Source organism: Glandiceps talaboti, chromosome 2 (genome assembly GCF_964340395.1).
Source record: "Glandiceps talaboti chromosome 2, keGlaTala1.1, whole genome shotgun sequence".
Classification (NCBI taxonomy): Eukaryota; Metazoa; Hemichordata; class Enteropneusta; family Spengelidae; genus Glandiceps; species Glandiceps talaboti.
Window position 1 is genome coordinate 10,198,408 of NC_135550.1, and position 8,482 is coordinate 10,206,889.

The 8,482-nt window shown below is 38.4% G+C and overlaps 1 protein-coding gene across 2 annotated transcripts in view; it reads right to left on the reverse strand.

Annotated features, from left to right (window-relative positions):
• LOC144450967 (bestrophin-3-like) overlaps nt 1-1,681 on the reverse strand; it is an 85,244-nt gene extending 83,563 nt beyond the window's left edge. For both annotated transcript variants that reach the window (XM_078141737.1, XM_078141729.1), the window contains exon 1: nt 1,231-1,681. The gene's annotated coding sequence lies outside the window, so the exon portion shown is untranslated. The remainder of the gene's footprint in view (nt 1-1,230) is intronic.
• Between the last annotated feature and the right edge of the window lie 6,801 nt (nt 1,682-8,482).

Genomic DNA, 8,482 nt, shown 5'->3' on the forward strand with positions numbered 1-8,482 from the left:
ATCTGCTACAATAATTTAGCATACTAAGCTTATTATCGAGGATGTTGATTTTTGGGAGTCTCATTGTGAAGCGACAATTAATGACAGACAGTATTTCTGTTATATTTCCGCAAGTATAGATGCCGTTTTTATTTTATCATGTTACTGTGGGTTAAGCACCTTATGCATGATGTAGTTTTTTCAATAATTTAAATACAGTGCAATCAAGGATACCGTATATCAATAAAGTGATGGATAGCTAACTAGGGAGGGTCAATTGATATTTTTCTTCTTCTCGTCCTCATTTGTGTGGCGTGGTGGATTCGCTTCGTGCCACCAAACGCCCACAGCTGCATGGTGTACATAGGAATGACAAAATTGAGATCGAATGTCAGAGAAAGATGACACTCGTACAGTGGAAAGAGATTCCCTCGAAGGGTGATGTTATAGTGCTTTGTTATTTTTTCTAAAATGGCACAAACAGAATTTGAATTATCGCGACATTGACGGAGCATGATTCAAGGTCAACCTCTATAAAAGCCCTCCGAATCGAAACCTTTGAACTTTTACGTCGCCTAGGTTACCAGACATCAGAAATACTTTAGATCGCCTGATGACTATAGTTCCACCGGGAGAAGGATTAAGCTTAACGAAACAATGTGACATGCTTGGGTGTTCTGACACGGACGTCCATGACAGTTACACACCACAATGCTGTTACAGCCACCTGTCGTAGCTAATACGCGGTTGGCATCCCGTACACGTAACAGCCACCCAATATGTCATGTGTGGACAGGGCCCCTCGAATATTCTCCGACGCGACGTCAGGTATAAGATGGGCCCCTTGCAGTACACGGCGAGTTCAGGGATGTTCTGAGACACCGAGCGACAGTGAGGAATTCACCTTCTCGATATGAAACAGGTACTTGTTGGATTAGAGCGTTCCGTTTATACATGAAATGATCTACTGATGCAAGGATATCCTGAGACAAGTGCACGTGTTTCCCGCGCAAATACAACTACAATGATATCGCAAATGTTACTTGTACGAGTGTGTGTGTGTGTGTGTGTGTGTGTGTGTGTGTGTGTGTGTACTTGTCATTGTGTATATTTGTATGTGTGTGTCACTGTGTTTTTTTGTGTCAATTTATTTATGAACACCGTGCTATACTGCTCACCTAAATTTGATCAAATTGATATTCATATATATAAGATAATGTAAAAGCTCAAATGAATGAGTGAACATGTTACCTTTTAAATCCACACTGCTTTTCAGGCTGAAAAGCAAATCCTGCCTCCGATAGTAGCTTTACTCAAGATTATACTATGTGAACGGTTACAGCAGCCCCGTTGTCGCCTCAATGGATGTCAGTGAGCACATTAGCCATCTTGTTGATGTACATCAACACGCAATCATTAAAACAGTCCATAAGAGATAGATAGAGTTTGCTCGCTGTACAGCAACAACGTTTAGTTGCCCTTCATCGGCCACAAAGGTCGATCGTTGAAGTAAGGGCGTTTCACACCCAGTACACATCCATCTTTGTGTCGGGTGCTCACTCACTCATCTCTGCTGCCAAACATACCTTGTAATCCGAGCCGAGTGGAACAATGAAACAGTCTCATCAAAGCCTAATAAACATACAACGGACTCGCATTCAAGTCACGTTAAACAAAATACCCCTCGAGAGCCTGGTTCACTCTGCTATTTTTTTTAACTTTCGTTATTTGGGCCCTTTAACTTACTGTCCAAGACGACGGGGACACCTGTTTCTACCTATTATTATCATATTATTTCTTCTTCCGTTTCTTTTGATTATTCTGCGCTTGCGCTTCGTTACTGAGTTGTTAATTTTTTTCAAAAATTTATTCTGATGGTATTTGATGATACGCCGGTGTATATGACAGGGTAATCGTATCGGTTTTAAAGAAGTCAATTTTGAAGATTAGAAGCCGCAAATAGAATACTTCGGAAGGTTCTGTAACCGTTAATACCGCAACTATGGGAGAAAGCGCGAGTTAAAATATAAGCAAGGCAGATTTGAATTTCGACTCGAGCGAATCATGAGTATATACAGAGAGACACATCGCAATACTTTAAGAATAACGCGAAAGAAGAATGTGAACTTTTGCGACCGATTGACCGTCGACTGAATTTCAATGGTTCATAAATATGTTGAGATTTGTTGTAAGGCAGAGACCTGGGTACACAATTGACATCGACCATTTGTAATCCGACCATCAAATATGTGTGGGAAGCATTATTTATTGGGTTGACTGGGTCAGTATAATATACGGTACACACTATGGCAAGACGAGGGATACTGTACAGCAATTTCTACAGAGGTGTTGAAAACATAATGCTGTGCTTCTGACTACATCGTCCGAATTATATATAAGCCTTCCTTCAATATCGTGACAGTAATAACAGTAGCGTTGTTTGTTTTCATCTAATGTGTAGTTATAACGCAGTAACCATGGTTACCAATATCACGTTCGGAATACTTTGATAACAGGGGAAAATAATCAAACACTGAATATATTTTATGATTTATTGCATTGAATAACCTCCCTCTGTTTCAGCAAATAAAACGCGCTGTAAGACTATTAAATGATATTTGACTGAAAGGGTCATAGTGTCGATGTCATAAATATTAACTGCACACTCGCTGTCATCTTGTAGAGAGTTGTCTATAATAACCATTTAATTTTACCGCCATCACGATCCATCTTCTCGCTCCGGTTGGCCCATACGTTCTGATATATTCAAGTGACCTTTGAACTTTCAACTTGTTGCCGTTCTATGAACCTAATTAATTATGTATGCTAACGGAAAGTGCAAATCTTCGTGCGAGTCTCTCAGCTATGAAATTAATTTTCATAGATGAACTCGTGCATGCCATACCATGGTTAGAGCGCCACTGTAGTTCAGATCGCATGGGCGTATATGCATGTACGAGTCTTGGGCATCACTCGAACAACTATCCGTCTAACGATGTTAAACAGAAAATAACATAATTGTGCCTTTGTTCAAGAAATAAAACAGAAGTCAAATTGACATAGAAGTGCGTCAAGTGAGAAATGTTCATTTTTTTTCTAAGGGGGTTGGGGGTTGCCTTAACATTAAATATTTCGTGGCGGTAAAATATTTGGTGAACAACATGTCTTTACTTCTCAGTACTTGCTGTTGTTATTACAGTACGGTTATATTACTGTGCAGATCACGTGATCAGTAATCTATGGATGCAGCTTTAAGTGACAGACAGACAAGATGAGTTAATAAGCTTCTTTACTCACATGAAACAAATAACATAACTAAAGCCGAACCACAGACAATGAATACGTCTGTGGCAGAACTAATAAGACCCGGCACTTTGACATATGATACAAATGGATACTGTTACTAAAATGAATAGGAAACTACTGTTATGCTATCAACTGTAATACCAGTGCCATACATACGGCACTCTTCATTATACCATGCACGAGCCAAGTTGAACAAAAAAATATGGAATGTATACTCTGGTCGTTCTACGTCACTACAACGCGTGTACACATCACGACAACGTGTGTCTGCGTCACCGGTTATGCTGTGTTCGAAATATGATTATATGAGTCCAAATTGCCATTACTTTCCCCGATTTATCTTTGACATTACTGACGCTGGTAATAATGTCATTCTCCAATATTTTCTTCATTCAACCGGCAAATACTCGTGGTGGTCACTACTCGTCTAGCGACTCGTGGTGACCAAGTCCCCTTTATAGGTCACTCGTATTTTCCTTGGCTGAACGAAAACAAATATTGGGTGAATAGCATCTAAATGTCATGGAAGACATTCAACAATCGTGGTTTTATGGAATTATTTGAATTTTGATCAGAGTAAGTGCCATCATTTGAATATTAAATGTACAAATGCGCAATAGTATTAAATGTACAAATCTTAGTTGTTTCGTCGAGTTGAAAATAAGAATTTTATGAATCGGCTGTGAAAGCTTTAGAGATACGTATGATGTATGGAGAATTGGCTAGGAATAGCATGGCAATTTTTTTTTTTTGAGGGGGGGGGGGTTGTTTTTATTCAAGTCATTTACAAATATACGGTATTTTCTAAAGTGTTGACCCTTGCCGGATTCATTCTCTATAAAGAAACATTTTTGTAGGAATTTAATACCCATTCTTGATATAACTGATATAAAAGTTCCGTGGCAAACTCACCGCACACTCCACGATCTGGTAATCCTGAAATGCACGGATATAACAATCTGTTGCCGACAGACATTTGATACTACGATAATCTTCGTTATTTACAGACCGTTCTAATACTAGCAATGATTTGATGGCAATATTCGTTGTAACATCTAACAAAGTAGACAGCTTGTAATCTCACTTTGATTGAAATACCGAGTGTCAGTATATATAGAGTGAGTTGTCAATGTAATATTCAAGGTGGTATAGCGTATCATGGAACCTTCAATTCTGCTCTATTATTTTCGTCACATGTTTGTTTTGCACTATGTTATTTTCATTAAATTGGTCCGCTAACCCCGGAAGGTACACGATGTCGCACGACATACAGAATCTCGGAGTGTGTACATTTTGTTTATTCAGTTTTACAATAATGGTACCTTATACACTAAAGCTCACATCATTTTTCTATGATTCTAGTGGTCTGAGACTGTATAATCTGATTAGAATCAATCTCCGAAACTTATCAAATTTACTTAAAACCCGTAAGTATTCAAATTTGATAACTCTCGAAAAATAACTTCCATTTTATAAATGATTCGACAACTTGACCATTTCATTTGTTATCCTAAATCGTTTGCCCAAACTTTGACCTTGTATCAACATTCGTACACATTAAAATATACATATTTTTTGTCGAATGATGGCGCACTTCTATATTTTGTATATAATAATTTACTTCGCTCACTCACTCACTATACCTTGTTCATCTCTTTCTAATAAAACACCGGTGGCGCTCGGTATACATAATGATGACAAGTAAAAATTCTAGCGATACTTTGCAGTTTATATCTAGTAACATGTCCTGTAAGTTTCAACGCACTGTGCAAAAAGTGGGGGTGATGACCTGGTATTGACGTCAAGGGTAAATCAAAAATATCGCATAGATAGTACAACCGGTCTTGCAATACTTAGTAAAAATAAAGACCATGAAACTGCTGCTCTCATCGTAAACGGCTTCACAATGCATGCTCCATGACAAATAACACCAGATGAGCATATAAAAAATATGATCGTACATTGTTTGGCGCCCTTCACATTATAATGACACAAACTAATCCGCTGCCATTTTACAAGTTAGAAGACGAGTTAGCTTTGATTTTTTTTTCACACCTGAAGAAAAGATGGTCTGGGCTCGAAAGGTAGCAGAATAAAGAAGCTTCGATAAATTGATGATGTCACATGCCAGGTCCTTCCCTTTTCTTTGAGATCGCCATTCACGAACCTACCAAGGCCACCATCTCGTCGGTCAAGTCGACATACTCCTGGTCTCGATAACCCGATTCTTGTTAGAAAATAATTGTGTCGAATACATTTTGTGCGAATTGAGGTTATGATGCAAAATGATAGTTGGAAATTCAATATCATAGTGTACAGACTTCGATCCTCTGTTAGAAAATTAATGCAGAAAATAATAAGTTTATAGCAAATTTACTAAACAACGGTCCAGCGATTAAAAATACATAAATCGCTCGTCGGTATTTTAAATGTGACGGCTGTTATCATTACCGATGACACTGTTGTAAAATTAGAAACAGCTGCCGCTTTGATTTCCACGCATCACAAACTCCAACATGTAACATAACAAGTCAAATCATCATGATCATACAGGTATTACCATCCAGTGAATCCATCGACGAATATCTATATACAGATTCATTATCCAGAATTATTATGTATGTTTATATATATATATATATATATATATATATATATATATATATATATATATATATATATATATATATATATATATATACATATATATATCAGAGGTTTATTGCTTCAGAAGGAATCGACTGATTTAGAATATAACAAAACACGCAAATGTAAATAGTAAATACTAAACATGATATTTTTCATCAAATTAAATTTCGTAACAATGACACTGTCACTAGACAATAATTACCAGTATTAGTATGTAAATAGAGTATGAGGGACGTTTTTAACGGTTGGATTGCCATTGGGTGACAACAACCGCATTGTTAGTACGACTCAGAGTATATTGGGCAATTTATACCAGATCCAATGAATCCATATATATTGCACAAAGCCATCACAAAGCGCAAAAGTGCTTGCTAAGACCTAATTTATAACGTCATTCACTCTGGGGTTCTTATGGTCGATGGAAGGTCCAATAAGCAATATATAACCGATACTAACTGAAACAATGTTGAAATATAATTTATCGACTTATGTCTCATTGTACATCCAAACCTTACATAGAAGTAACAATGAAAATATCTAAACATGTTAATATATCTAGTTGCAAATCATGTTTATCACATTCGTCACGCTTAATGACACGAAATAATAACACTAGAGGGTCAAAGTTGACGAGTTACTACGAGCAATAACAAAAACTTCATTATCATACACCCTTCAACCTATTGTCTGTGGAATATACAGGGGTATTATTTAACGACATCAAGGCACTGAAATATTGAGATGTAAAATGAACATCACATTCAAAAAAACAACGAGTTAAGGATGGAGACAGCGGTCATTTAAAAGCTTTCTTAGTGTACATAACATTATCAAAGTGCTCACCTTCATCTAAAGTGACCTAAAAAGTCATGAGAGGAGAAGCAGGTGTAACAATAAAAGATCAGATACAAACTGTTTTCCGCTTCGCATGACTGTTCATTTTAGCCTCGGGGTCCGCCAGCTAAACGAACTGTAACAGGTAGCTGGTTTGAAAGTTAAGTAAGACTAGTACAGTTTTACAAAGTGTATAGCATACTAAGTAACCAAAAAACATAAATAACACGATTACTTCCGAACGAATCTCTAAAGTAAGACATTGTCTTTTAATCAGCAAGATTTCCTGATGCTTTCAAGTCCATGACTGTTCGGACGAGTGCGGCAAAGGAATGTTTCTTGTTTACTTTGTCATCGCATTTTGTGCCAGGGAATGTCTTCGGACGCGATCGTTTCAGTTTCTTATCGTCCATTCCCAGCCACTGCGAGAGTCCGACTTGTTTGCTAGCAGCACCGGAGGCCAGGTGGTTTGGCTTTCGGTAGAGAGGTTGCGGTGCTACGGCGGCCAAATCTTGTAACTCGTCCTGGGGATATGTTTCATTTGGATCGTCGTTCAAGTCCTTCGTGTTTCCAATATGTTGTAAACTGTTTCTCCTCAACAAAGAACGTGACAAAACAGAGCTGTCTGTAATGAAAACAGAAGGCGATGTGTCCTTTTTGGTACCTTTATACGTTTTCCATTTTGCAATGACAGGTAGAACTCGTTCCTCCGCTTCTTTATCGAGCACATTGATTTTTGGCAATAGGCAGCCATCGGACTTCACAGAGTTGGTAGGTAAACCCGAGTCGACTGATTGCCTTCGGCGTGGTGTTTTCCTTTCTTCATTAGATGCAGGCGATGTATTCTGATTACTGGCTGTTTTACCATGAAAAGGTCTCGCGGCGCCTTGGAGATGCGCGGGTGATTTCCCTTGCCTCGGTGAAGTTACCTGCGAGTCCAACGAACACCTGCGTTGTGAATAAACTGACTCTATACCCGAATCGGAATCAGAAGATTTTCGTCTTGCGTGTCTCTCTCTCTCGATCTCAATTTTCTTCAACTGCAACATCTCCAACTTCCTCCTCATCTCCTTCTCGTCTTTATTGAGCGCCATAGTTGCGAGGTGGTATTCCAATACCAATATACTCTTGGTCCTGATTAAGTTGACATCATGCACACGACAGAGCCGTCTGAAATGCGCCTCTGAAAAGCTGATTTTATGGGGACTACTACACCCGTCCTCAAAATCAATCGCTTTTGTTCTTCTCCATGGTGGCAGACCATTCATGGTGGGCAATGATGCGAGCGTCGCTGACATGAGTTATGTTTATGGGGCGATACAAAAGCTGTAAAGAAAGAAAATAAACAGGTTAGTGTCATAATAAAACACCTATTGATGTACATACATCGTTTTATGACTGTACCAACCATAAAATATAGTAAAACAACATTGACAGTGAAATGATGTACCTATCGAGTTGTTGCTGAATAGCTGGTTGTCAGCTAGGCAGCAGTTGCACAACCTTTACGGTCCCCATCCCTGGAGATGACATTGACGGTTGAAAACACGTTACATCACAGGCAGGAATCCATATGCTGCTGTGACACACCAACTAATTAGCAATGAACTAATATAGGAAGATGATACCTACACCAGTCGTTACTATGGTTACGGAAAGGATTTATCCAAAATGACATCAACAAGTTATAATTGTAATAACAGTGTTATGCGTA